The 14,714-nt window shown below is 31.2% G+C and overlaps 1 long non-coding RNA gene across 1 annotated transcript; it reads left to right on the forward strand.

Annotated features, from left to right (window-relative positions):
* Positions 1-1,203: 1,203 nt before the first annotated feature.
* Positions 1,204-2,386, forward strand: LOC131802130 (uncharacterized). The gene is made up of 3 exons (XR_009342052.1): positions 1,204-1,657; positions 1,730-1,989; positions 2,047-2,386. It is a non-coding gene; the product is annotated as an uncharacterized LOC131802130 (long non-coding RNA).
* Positions 2,387-14,714: the final 12,328 nt, after the last annotated feature.

Raw genomic sequence — 14,714 nt, forward strand, 5'->3', positions numbered from 1 at the left:
GGTAGTAGACAACAAAACAGTATACTTACTTTATTTCTGTGTGCCTTGGACTGCAAATATCAGGCTCTAAGACGTAGCAGAAAGTGGACAAAAATTCTTCCTTTCTAATTTCAATTTCACTTGAAATATTATTATTATTAATCTTTGGTGGTCACACACATATCATCATCTCTGTATGGGTAGAAAGAAACGACACACGCTCAAAATTCAAGTAATGTTATAATAAGACAACGAAGCATCAATCGTGTGAGATCGTACGAAGATCTTTGTTTTTATTTACGTGCACGTGTCAAGATAGAAGTAAATGCAAAAACAAAACAGGTGACGCCCGTCTATGCAAAGAAAATGCAGTCTTGCTATACACTATTTGTTTCTGTGCGCCTGGTACATTTAGAAATTAATTGGACTAAAGTCGGTTTTATTGTAAGTAGTAGGAAGGTAGGTAGAATCAAAAGAGACAAACATACTTTCTAATTTTGTGCAATATATGCAAAACCTATTTTTCTATATATTTCCTATCATCCCTTTTCGTAAATACATAATAAAACTAACACTAGGGTAAGTGTACCAGCAGTCGGCACTTTTAGGATTTTCGATTTTTCAATCTTTCAACATTCTGAGTGAAATCTTTCAATTGCTAAAAAATAAAGTTGTTCAGATTCCAAATTTTGTTTAGTTTTCGAAATAATAAACAAAAATTGAATTTGTTTTTATTAAATTGGCAAAATATGCAATTTTACTAAAATTGTAGTTTTTTGCCAGTAGTCGGCACCATTTTCCAATGCTCGGCATATCTATTAGCCAGTAGTCGGCATATGGTATTTCAGTAAAAAATATTATTTTTATTTCAAATAGAATGAAACAATGTTATATTACTAATTCACAGTTTAATCCAAAATTTGAAATTAATTTCGTTTTTAAATAGCGTTTTATTTAATTATCATTCTAAACCAAATACAGGTAGAAAATCCAGAATAGTATGGTTACCTTCAGTAACGTGTGAATTTTCAGTTAAAATAAAAATTAGATTTAATAGAAACAAGTAAAAAAGCTGTAAGTTCGGCCGGGCCGAACTTTGAATACCCTCCACCATTTGGTACAAATTTAACAATATTCAAAAAAATAAAATCCCTTAAAAATCTGTTAAAATCTTGAAAATACCTAATGTAGCCATATATTAGAGTCTATACGACGATGCACAGTGTCACGACCGCGGCCAAAAATGGTAAAAACCAAGTACATAAGAGCACAAATTTATTGATGAGAATTGATAGAAAACATTCCAGTTAGGAATAATATGAATTTTGGTAGTGATACGTCAAGTAGTTTTGCCTGTACGAGGGTTCAAATCTGATAGTTTTTGGCAATCGGCATTTTTCTATTTTTTTCGGAAAATTGACACTTTTTTCATATGTTCAAAAATTTGAATATTAAAAGTAACGGTTATAAAAAAAGTGTTTATTTTAGTTACTTGGGATGTCAAAAACTTGGCTTCACCTTTGTTTGGGTGTAAATAGTGATCATATGGTGTTTACAGTTACAAACACCTGTTGTACTTAGTTCATCTATTTTGTAAAGCAAATCTTGAAATTAGTGGAGTAGAAAAAAAAGGTTAAAAAAGTTTAGTCTACATTTTTGTTGATTTTAGTTGTGAAAAGTATGTATTTTTAACCTATAAAAAAATTAGCTGCGGAAACCTGCGGTCCTAAGAGTTATTTGCTTTTTTTAGTGACCACCTCTTTAAAAAACTGTGACATATTTTTGGAATGGTTAGAAGTAAAGGATCAAAGTATGTCATATGTTCTGGCAAAACTTAAAGAATTTATTGAGGATCGAATTGGAAGGAAAATGACGGGCGAAGAACACATAAAGGTTAAAAATATTTGCTACAAATTGTCTTCTACGTGGAAAAAATACTATCGTAAGAGGGATAAAGTAGAAATGGTCTTAAAAGATTGGTTTCTTATGGATACGTTTAAATTTGATTCGGTACATTTGAAGATTATTTTTATTAAACCAATTATTTAAAAACTTTTAAATATTTAGGAACCTGATAAGTCTACATCAAGAGGTCGACCACGCATTAACTTTGAGGAAAGTTCATGTAGAACAAAAAGGCGACGTGTAGGTGAACTTGTTGCATCTACTTCGGCGGACATCATAACAACAGCTGCAAAAAGATTTTCGAATGTAAAGGAAACGGACAAAAATTTCGAAACGAAGACGCAACAGATGAATTTATGTTCGTTTCTTCATTTGTGCCCTTGCGTATTTTAGATGATACAAACGAAAATGTCTTGTGGCAGAACGACAGGCACTCATCTTCAAGGCTATGTAGACCTATTAAAATACTTTTTACAAAGGAAAATTCACAGACTATAAATGAAGTCAAAGAAAACATGGAGAAAGAAATAGCAGATTTGGATGCTTGTGTATACATTGATAACAGTTATGAAATTATGATTTCTCATCGCATTAAACTAACAATGATTGACGGAGCTGTATTAAATGTATTGTATGGCAATAAAAGTTGTGCAACCTGTGTTTTATGTGGCGCCAAGCCTTCACAAATGAATGATGAATCTATATACCAAAGAGAAGTCAACGAAGAGTGTTATAGGAACGGTATATCTAGTTTACACGCCTGGATTAAGTTTTTTGAGTGCATTGTTCATATTGCATATAAACTACCTGTCAAGACATGGCGAATTGATAGTAGAAACACAATATTAGTGAATGAAAATAAAATCAGGATACGAAGAGCATTAAAAACAAATCTAGGTCTTCTTGTCGACAAAATAAAACCGGGCTACGGGACATCAAATGATGGAAATACAGCCCGACGTTTTTTTTTCAAACATTGAAGTAGCGGCAGATATTACCGGGGTCGACAGAAGATTAATTTACAATTTTTCCCTCATTTTGCGGATTTTGTCTTGTGGGAGATTTATAAATATAAATTTATTTCATAAGCTTCTTCAAGATACATGGCAACTTTACATCGACTTATACTCTTGGTATTACATGCCAGTCACGGTGCATAAAATTTTAGTTCATGGCATTGGATATGTAAGGTACAGTACATCCCCTCTTGGACTGCTTTCGGAAGAGGCTATCGAGTCATGCCATAAAATAATTAGGAGCAACCGTTTGAAACACACCCGAAAATGTGGTAGAGTCGAGTCAAATAGGGATTTAATTCAGTATTTGATACTACAATCGGACCCTGTAATATCCTTGAACAGTCATAATATATTGGCCCGAAATTATAACATGGAAGACATTAAATCATATATTTGTGAAGAAAATAACTTAAATATTCCGGAAATATGTTCAGAAGATGAATCTGATGATTGCAGTGTGTATTTCAAAGCTTATGTTATTAATAAAAATTAAATACGAATAAAACGTGTTTTATTGAAAAGAGGGTTTTGTAATATAAAATACTCTGAAACGTAAACCTACAGACAATTTTAATATTTCACTAAATAAGAAGTAAACTGCAAATATTCATTTAATATGGTTGAATACAAACGATTTCATAGGCCAACAAATCGAAATTTTCAAGCCCCATTGTATGGGAGGTATACCAAATCATGGTCCGATCAATTCAATTTTTTGTCACTTGTTTTATAGCCCAAATTAGAAGTAAACTGCAGATTTTCGTCGAATTTGGGTTAATACATTCGTTTTTATATCCCAAAAGAGAGAATTTTTCAAGACCCATTGTATGGGAGGTATACCAAATCATGGTCCGATCAATCCAATTTTTTGTCAACTGTTTTATAGGCCCAATTAGAAGTTACATGCCAATTTTCATCAAATTTGGTTGAATATTAACGATTTTATAGGCTAAAAGAGTGAAATTTGGAAGACCCTATATATGGGAGGTATACCGAATTTTGGTCCAATCTATCCAAATTTTGTAATTTGCTTTTTAGCCCAATAATAAGCATCTGTACAAAATTTCATCCACCTACGACAACTCTTTCTATTTTTGGCCGCCGTTTGTATGAACTCGCGACATAGTGCGATGTGGACCTGCATAGGCAACTTTTGTCACGAGCTATTACAATATTCAAATGCGAAACTTGAAAAAATCTGTTTATAATGCACAGGCAATTTTCTGTCATAGGCTGTGATATCGAGCTTCACGAACTTCAAATGCGAAATTTGAAACAATTCCGGTAAATAATGTCGCTACAATCATGAAAATACCGAAGATAGGGGGGGGGGGTACCGTTATATGGGGGCTATACGAAGGTGTGGACCTGCACAGACAACTTTCTGTGATAGGCTGTAGCATCCATTATGAACTTCAAATGCAAAATGTGAAACAATTCCGGTAAATAATGCCGCTAAAATCATCAAAATACCGAATATCGGGGGTATCGTTACATGTTGGTTATACAAAGACGTCGACCTACATGGCCCATTTTTATTTCAAATACCAAATTTGAAACAATTCCGGTAAATAATGACGCTAAAATCATCAAAATACGGAATATCGAAGACGTGGACCTACATGGCCCATTTTCAATACCAAAAGTCCTGCAGACATAGTACACATTTGAGTAAAATTTTATCAACCTACTTCATTTTGTTGGGAAGCTAGAGTGATTTACACAGACGGACAGACGGATAGACGGACGGACATTGATAAATCGACATAGAATTTTATGCTGATCAAGAATATATATACTTTGTGGGGTCTAAAATATATATTTCGAGGTGTTACAAACGGAATGACAAACTATATATACCTTCCATACTATGGTGGAGGGTATAAAAAGAAAAAATCACCTTTCTCATATTTGGAATTTGTGAATTGATCTTTTCCCTTTAGATAGCCAAAATTTCTTTTCAAAAATGCCACCGCTATCTAAAAAGTCAAATAGCTGATTTAAAAAACCTACTTAATTTAGAAAAGTTGGTCAGAAAGCAGAAATAAATCAACTGCCCACTCAAAAATATTTTTATATTTGAGTAGTTTATTTTTTAATACTTTTCTAAGTTTTGGTGAAATTGGTCAAAAATGATATTTTTCTAGTAATCGGCACCCCCTGCCGACTCTCTTTTTTTCTGTTCCTAATTTCGGCATTAGATAATATAACAGAAAAATGCTTGATTTGTATGTTTTCAAGTTATAATGTGATCTTTAGACTGTTATTTACTATTATAAAATATTTCTGATTCCAACAGTATTAAATTTAATTTACATAAATCGATTACAAACAATCACTATCGCACTCGTTGGAAGACACTCACTGACGAAAACCGTTATTCGATCGTAATAAATGATCGGAGGTGATTTTTTTCTTTTTTAAAGAAAGAGAGCAGAGAACACTATTAAAGTTTTTTGCAATTATTTCATAATTTGGTCAATTCTATTCTTAGTTATTTAAGTTTAAATTTCAAAACTGCCGACTACTGGGACATGTCGAACTTAGGCACACTTACCCTACCATGATTTTTTTTTTTCAAAACTACTCATTGTAAGTTTTTGTGAATTTTCCGAAAATACCATTTTATATGCTGAAAAGCTTCTCTCCACATCATAAGATGTTAATGGTGCAAATGTATACGAACTGGTTGAAATGCATCCATTTAATATTTTGTGTATTTCGAAAATAGTATTGACATCGATGTAAATAAAATCTTGTATTAATTTAAAAAAAATTAAATACAAAAATACAAAAAATATTCAATTTTTTTTCCAGAAAATAAGTTATTCGTAATGGGATTCAAGATATTTGGCTGGAAAACCACATGTGGCTATCGTTAGAGCACTCCAGCATTTAAATGTGAATAAATCTTTTGTGTCTCGTAACATCGCTCGTTACCGTGATACTGGTAGCGTAGCCCGACATCAAGGAAGTGGACGGAAGAAAACAGCAACATCAGCAGAAATGGTTCGAAAAGTAAAGAAGCGACTTGATCGAAACCCACGTCGCAGTGGCCGAAAAATGGCCCCTGAGCTGAACATACCGCAATATTCCATTCGGCAAATATTGAAAAATGGGCTCGGGGTAAAGCCATTGAAATTGCATAGAGTGCAAGAACTTACACCGCAACAGAAAGAAAATAGACTCAAAAGAGGTAAAGAGTTGCTTCGTTTGGCCGAAAGTGCTGAACTGTCGAATTTGGTTTTCTCCGATGAGAAAACATTCATTGTCCAGCAGTTTGTAAACAAACAAAATAATCGTGTTTACTTGCAAAAGAGGACAGCTGAAAATGTCAACTTCGGTTGGCCACCAGAACTCAAGCGCCGGCCATGGTGATGGTGTGGGCCGCCATAACAGCCGATAGTCGCACTCCGCTCGTATTAATCGACCGTGGCATCAGAATAAATATCGAATATTATCGCGAAAATATTCTGGAGGGCACGCAAACATTTTGGCCACAGACCTTGGACATTCCAACAGGACTCAGCACCATCGCACTCAGCACGCGCCACCCAAGTATGGTTACAAAATGAGGTTCCTCGCTTCATTTCCAGCGCAGAATGGTTATCAAAATCTCCGGATACCAATCCGTTGGACTATTGTGTCTGCAGCATTTTGAAAAGCAAGGTTGGCGCTAAAAAATACCAAAGTGTCGATCACCTCAGGCAAGCGCTTCGCCGGGAATGGGCCAAAATACCGCAGAGCAACATTCGAGCAGCGTGTGACGGTTCCATTGGCCGTTTGAATGCCACAATTCGTACCAAAGGTAACCAATTCGAACAAAGCTAAACTTATTCTAAAATTTGATGATATTTCCGACATTTTTTTGGATTCATTCAATAAAGGCCTCCTCCTGCGTACGTTGGTAGTGGAGGTGACCTGAGATTTGGAAAATTAATAATTGCCAGGATAAGCCATTACAGTTGCTATCATAAATACGATATCAGGCAAGATGACATATTCTCCTCTAATTCTTACAGGGCCATTGTCTTTGCCTCTTTGATCATGGCCAGAATGGAATACAAAGACCATGTTGAATGTTCTTACTGTCCAATACCAAACGAATATGAGGTATATGATGGATCACAGCTATTCACGTTGTCGCGCAGATCATCACATTTGAACTGCTGGAACAGTGAATTCTTGAGGGCATTGGGCAGCAATGTAGCATATTTTAATATCAAGGATGTTACAGGGAAGTCTCACGTTCCCACACCCTGATGCTAACGACGAAGGCAGCAACCTTAGTCCAGTTGAGTGTAGAACAAATACCCTAATGCAACGCATACCATCCACTGCATCTCGACGGACATGATCTGTGTTCGATGCGGTACTGGGAAACTTTTCTCCATACTTGCATAGACCAAATGTACTCGGAGCAGGCATTTCGAGTATAAAATTTCCCCCACATAACGAGAACTTTTAATTGTAGTGTTGTCATCCCATGGCTGAGGTGTGCCTTGGGGTAATTCACAAAAGCCAACGAGTTCCTTCGTCTTTCTAAAATTTTAAAAGTGGTTAGAAATATTTTTTAGGGAAATATGTTTCAGTACGTTCACCCGAAATCTCAATGGAAATGTTGAAATGTCGTCAAACAGTCGGTAGCAACTTATATCGTTCCCAAAGCCTTCAAAATGGGTCCTGTTATCCTCTACCGAGACAAGACACGGATGCAGCTCAGAGGACGATATCACTTTGATGGCAGTAGCCGAAGACTGTAGCTCAGCAATTGCGAATTATCACCCTGAGTTCTTTCTCCAACGCAGAATCATAGCAGCATTGCAATTTCTCCCACATAACGAGAACTTTTAATTGTGGCGTTGTCATCCCAATGCTTGAGGTGTGCCTTGGGGTAATTCAGAAAAGCCAACGAGTTCCTTTGTCTTTCTAAAATTTTAAAAGTGGTTAGAAATAATTTTTAGAAAAATATGTTAAATATACTTACCAAAGGGCCATAGACATCGTCCTATTATGGAGGGAGTGGAAACTGTATTCTATCTATCAAGGCATTTCGAAAGAATTGATAGATTCCCCATTAAAATTAAAATGGCACTTGGAAGATAGATGCCTTGCCTCCAATTGTGGCCCTTTTAACCTCTCAGACTCAAAAAAAAAATTAAAAAGTTTTCATAATGTTTTTTTTTTAATAATTTTTAAATGATTTTTATTAAAGACTTTTTCATTTAATTTTTGTAGTTTTACACATTTATAAGTTTTTATGCATACATACACATTAAGGATATAATATAGCTATATTTTTGTTGGTTGGTTGGTTGTTTCTTGTTCTTGTGTTTCTTGTTGTTTTACTTTATTATTTTTTTTTTATTGTAAACTTAAGGGCTAAAAAAACAGACATTTATACGTTATTATTTTTTTATTTAGATTTATTGATGTTGTTTTTTGTTTTCTTCCTTTGTTTACCATTTTTTTGTTACATTTTTTTCTTTTCTTTTTTTGTAAACATTTATGAAAAACAAAAATCATTATATTTTTCAATTTTTTTATTGTTTTGTTTTAGTTAAAAAATGTTTCTAAAAAGTTCCATTTGTTTGGTTGGTTTTTGTGGGGGGAGTGGGATATTTTATTGTTTGTTTTTTTTTAATTTTTATTATTTTTTTTTTTTTTATTTTAAAGTTTTTATTTAATTTTTTATTATTATTATTTATGCAGTTTAAAGGAAACTGCATATGTTTTTTTTTATTGAGTAGGTTCTTTCATTTGTTCTGGAATTGTTTTTTTTTTTTTTTTTTGTATTTTTTATGTTTTGTTTTTTGTATATTTGTTTTGTTTTATTTTAGTTGGAATTATTATTTAATAATACTGAAAATACGACTAGACATTTATATAAATATATACGTTATTTTGTTTTAAATTTTTATTTTATTTTTGTCAAGTGGTTATTATTTGTAATTTAGGTTATTTTTGTCTCAAAATTTCTTTAAGTTTGCCGTTGGGGTTAAATTTCACATTATGTTTAATTTTCTTGTTTTTTTTTTTATTTATTATTTCTATTTATATATTTCTTTAATTAAAATTGTTTAAAACAAATTTCATTTATTGCAACTATTATAATTTATTTATTTTGAAATTATACACAAAAATAAAGAAATCTACAAAAGGCTTAAAATATATAAAACATAAGAAGTTTCGTATATTTCTGAAATAATAACAAATGTTTAAAAAAAAATAATTCTTAAAAATCCTAAAAGATTTCAAATTAAAAATAAAAAAAGTTAAAAAAATATAAAATTTACAATAAAAATAAATCTTAAAAAAGTTATGAGAAAAAATTATGTAACAAAAAAATCCAAAATTTATTCAAAAATATGTTTTATTTACTGTAGCAAAATATCAATTATTATTAAATTAAATAAAGAAAAAATAATAATTCGTCACGGCAATGATCCAGTCAGTTCCAGTTTTTTTTTTACGAATTATTGAGATATTCAATATTTATTAGAAATAAAATTGTTTTGAATTTCCAAATTGCAAATAATCGAAATTCAAATAATCGAATATATAAAATATTATTTTTCTTAAATTAATTTAAATGCAAATGTTTACATCAAGAACAAGCGAAAACACAATTTTTATGTTTTAACGGCCATGTCTCAGTAAAATATTGCTAATCTCAAATTTTATAACAAAAAGTTCAAAATAAATTTGATTTTAAATGTTGATTTGCCATGACATCTATCTGTGTGCATCACAAATGAGTTTTCCCCCCGCTGTCATTTCAATTCCTCCAAGTCTTTGTCACGAAATTTTCACAAATCCTTTGTCATGGGATTTATTACTAATAGGATGTCATGATATATCAGAATCCAACTTTTTACAAAATTGATAATTACATATTGCAAAAATTCTCAATTCCGTTGAAAAATGTAAGGAAAAACTTCAAAATACTTAAAAATAGGTGCTTACATTATACGGATGATTCGTTAAGAAATATGGACCCTTAAGAATGACTACTCTTGCTAAAGCCCACAGTGTTAAAGAAAACCAAAATTTGATCATTCCTAATTGTTCTCTGGAGATCTCGAAAAAACATTGCATTTTGCACGAGGACTTGGGTATAAAGTTCAGTCAACACAAGTTGGTCGATCATCAACAGCGTCATGTCTTTGATGATTGATTTGCTTCTTGATATGCTCGGAAATGCTACGAAATTCTATAGAAATTCCACCTCCAAACCAAATTGTTTCAAGCAAATACTTGTTGTTGATGAAAAGTCTCACCATCCTAAAGGTGTGACAGTTTGGTTCATGGTTCAACGAGGTCACTCGAAAATAAGGTAGTTACGGTAAATTAATTGCGACATCGCGATATAATCAATGATTTTTTATGACCTGAGTTAGATGGAATGGATCTGAAGTACCTTAAGATCCAACCAGACTACTCTATGTGTCATGCAGGCAGCGAAACCATTCTTTTTTATGGAGCTAGTTTCTGGAACGGAGGTGATCCCAGTTATTTAACACATTGCGATCTATTTGATTGTAGCCACACGAAAAATAAATTCTACTCCAACAGAGATAAAATGTGTAAGACTATCAAGGACATAGAAAAGACACTTTTCGATTTGATTATGCAAAACGTCATAAACATTATGAGTTCCAAAAAGTGACCTTATGGTGGTTATTTGTCTTTATTATAAAATTTCTTTTCCGAATATTCTGTTCAAAAACAAAACTGATTTTTCTTTGAATATCAAAATAAGACATTATATTAGACACTCTTTAGGGATCTTAGACATGCTTGACGATGTTAAAGTAATACATCACTACCCAAGCGCTAGGTCTTTCAATACGTTAACCCAAAATCTCAATGGAAATGTTGAAATGTCGTCAAACAGTCGGTAGCAACTTATATCGTTCCCAAAGCCTTCAAAATGGGTCCTGTTATCCGCTACCGAGACAAGACACGAATGCAGCTCAGAGGACGATATCACTTCGATGGCAGTAGCCGACGACTGTAGCCCAGCAATTGCGAATTATCAACCTTAGAATTATAGCAGCATTGCACGGAATTCCACACACACGCATCAATCGAAATCTCAATCATCAACAGGCTGTCTAAAAAATATTGAAGGCTACAAACGTTATCAGTGGGTGGTAGGCAGGCTCCTACTACGACCACAGTTTTGAACTCATAGAATGCGTAGAAAAAATGCAATAAACAGTGAAAGTCGAGAATGCAATTAAAAGTGCAAAATCCTAGAGGCCAAATTTGACAGCACGTACAAGCAGTCTGGCAGAGCCACAGCTATGATTGGAAAATTTAAAAGCAGAAACCCTGCCAGTTCTATCCCTCTTTTGCCTACAGAATTATGGGTACAGCCGATTGAAGTTGCTAATTTTTAAAATTGAATTTGGAGACAGCACCCTATTTTTCAGAAAACACCTTCGATTCAATTGCTAAATTAACGTAAAATAATGGTCCATAATAAGATAAATTCAAGCAGATAAAATGTGTGATAGCCTTTGAGGAATTGCCTTACAGGATGAGATGAAAAAAACTCATTTCTAAGCCACTCGTCAGAAAGCTTTTAAAATTATTCCACTCCACTCATTTATTTTTGTGAATAAATCTTTTGTGTATCGTACCATCGTTCGTTACCGTGATACCTCAAGCAAGTTGACGAAAGGAAACAGCAACATCAGAATTGGTTCGAAAAGTAGAGAAGCGACTTCATAGAAATCCGCATAGCGGTGGCCGAAAAATGGCTCGTGAGCTGAACATATATCGCAATATTCCATTCGGCAAATATTGAAAAATGGGCTCGGAGTAAAGCCATTAACATTCCAAAAAGTGCAACAGAAAGAAAATAGAGCTAAAGATTTGTTCGCTTGGTCGAAAGTGGTGAACTGCCGAATTTGGGTTTCTCCGATGAGAAAACATTCGTTGTCCAGCAGTTTGTAAACAAACGAAATGATCGTGTTTACTTGTCAAAGAGGTCAGCTGAAAATGTGCACCTTCAGATGGCCGCCAAAACTCAAGCGCCGGCAATGGTGATGGTGTGGGCCGCCATAACAGCCGATGGTCGCTCTCCGCAAGATGGTAGATATACATATACCGTAGATATACTTTCTTCTTCTATTTTTTTTTTTTTTCAAAATTTTGTATATTGAATTGAAATCAACATGAAATTTTTATAATAAGAAAATTATGACCCTTTTTATGCCCTCATATAAGAGTCACGTACTCAAATTTACGGATGTAACAAGCGTAGTAATCCCTTTTTAGTCTATATTATTTGTTTTCACAAACCTAGAACTCTCCTCTCGGTGATCTATTAAAATGAAATATAAAATGAAATTGAGAACAAAAAACATTTGATGTAGCACAATAATAGAGGTAGCCGCATCTGCACAGCTGGTGGAGTTTAAAATTTAAACTTTAATTTTTTTAAAATGTTAAAAAAAACTCCTATGAACCCTGAATGACGTTCTAAAATAACATTTTTAAAATTAAAATCAAGTCTTACATCAGTTCCGAAAAAGGCTACTTTTGAATAGATAGGTCTTGCTTCAACCATGAAATTTCCTTTGTAGTACGTATACAGTTTAGCGAATTTAGTAAACCCGGTAAATTTAAATAACTAATTTCGTGGCATATACGTCAAATGAATCCTCATAAAGGATGTTGAACTGACTAAATTATAAATTTTGTTTTCAAAATTTAATAAACTGGAGGAATATAACATTTGTCATTTTTGCACAAAAGTTAAAAAATTCAACAGGAACTTCAGAAAAAAAAAAAACAATACATTAAATGGTTTAATATACACTGCAATTAAAAGCATTAACATTAAAAAAAAAATAAATAAATAAAATAATATTTGCTGTTCCGTTTTTTGTTTTTTGAAAATACGTTTATTGTGTTTTTATGTATTTTTTTTTATTTTTTTCTTTATAGTTACACATTTATAGAAATATAATTTTGTTTTAAATACAATATGATTTTGTTGTTTTTTATATATAAATTAAAATTATATTGATTCTTTTTTTATTACTGTTGCTGTGGTTTGTTTTGTATAGAGATTTAGCAATGATATTTTGTTTGCTTTGTTGGATTTTGTTTTTTTTTTTATGTTTATGTATGTATATATATTTTTTTGTTGTAGTATTAAAAGTTTAGTATAAAATAAATAAAAAAAAAATTCGTTATAAATATTGTAGAAAAAATATTTAAAATTAAAGTAAACATATATTTGTATATAAACAGTAGAACTATAAGGTAAAAAAAATTATAATAGCAATAAATGTTATATGTATAGTATAATTATATAATGTATAAGACAAAAATAATATATGAAGATAATTTTCTTTTGTTGTTGATATTTATATAGAGATGATTTTATTTTACACAAGGGAAAATGAAAGGGGGGGGGCCTTTTGAACTTGTTTTTGTTTTTTAAATTGTATTTTCTATATATAGAATTTAATTTTAAAATATGTACTTTTTATGTATATTATAGAAGATTATTGTGCAATTCGAGTTTGTTAAGAGACAAAAAAATGTGTAAATTAAATGTATTTGTTTGTTAATAATAAGTTGGTTCTTAAATTTGTTCATATCATGTGCGCAGTCGTCTCATATTTTCTTCTTCTTCTTCTTCTTTTGCATGATTATTTATTTTATTTTCTTTGTGTTTGTTTTTTTATTTTTGTAATAAGAAATAGTGTAGAATCACAATTGTTTTACAAATTTAATACAAGTTTTATAGAATTGAAAAAAAAATTAAAAAAAAAACTAATTCCAAAATCTAGAACTTAGGATAACTTAAAAAATCAAAGAAAAAAACCTTAAAATACATTTATAATAAATTTATATAAAAAAATTAAATTTTGATTTGTGTGTTTAAATTATGAGTAAAACTAAACTTAAATGAAAATAAAAACTAATAAATAAAACAGTTCTTTTTTATTGTTGTTTATTAAATATTTTTTTTTGTTTTTTGTTCACTTAAACAATTACATTTTTTACTACGAATATAATTCGTATCTTTGGTATAAAATAAGAAAATAGAGTAAAATATTTTTCTGTAGAAAAAAAAAATAGAAAAAATTAAAAAAAAAATTGTATAAATTTGAAAATTAAAAAAAAAAATATATATATATATATAGAAAAGAAAATTTCACAGTTATTTTGTTTCATTTCGTTTAGTATACAAAAAATATTTATAAAAAAATACAAGATATGGAGAGATTTTTTGTTGTTTGTTTTTTTTGCTTACAATATCCAAAAAAAAAAAAAAGAATTAAACGAAAAAATAATAAAAATTTTAAAACATATATATTTTAGCAGCCCATTGTTATTGTAAAAAATTATTTCAATTTTTTTTTTCATTTAACTGTGCGTATGTTATCTTTTTTGTTAATAAAACTATTTCCTTTTTTCTTCACTCTTAGTTTTTATTGTTGTTGTCATTCTTGTAAGTATATTAGTTGGGTGAAGGAATTTTAAGGTTATAATCCTTTTTTTGGTCTCCATTAAAAAAAAAACATACGGGGTGGGGTTTTAATAAGAGTTTAAGTAGTTATATTGTTGCCAGATGAATGATGGAAATTCGCAGAAAATAAAACAAAAAAAAGGTACAATACAAAGCTAAATTAATGTGGGAAAAATGTACAAAATAATAATAAAAAATAAAATATATTGTGAAAATAATCAGTGAATTCTTATTGGATTTTTTGGAGCTTTTTATTATCAAGAGTTAGAGCCTAAAAAAAATTTGATTTCCTTATTGCAAAACAATTTGCAAAA

This window comes from Musca domestica, unplaced genomic scaffold, assembly GCF_030504385.1.
Source record: "Musca domestica strain aabys unplaced genomic scaffold, Musca_domestica.polishedcontigs.V.1.1 2, whole genome shotgun sequence".
In the NCBI taxonomy this organism is placed as follows: Eukaryota; Metazoa; Arthropoda; class Insecta; order Diptera; family Muscidae; genus Musca; species Musca domestica.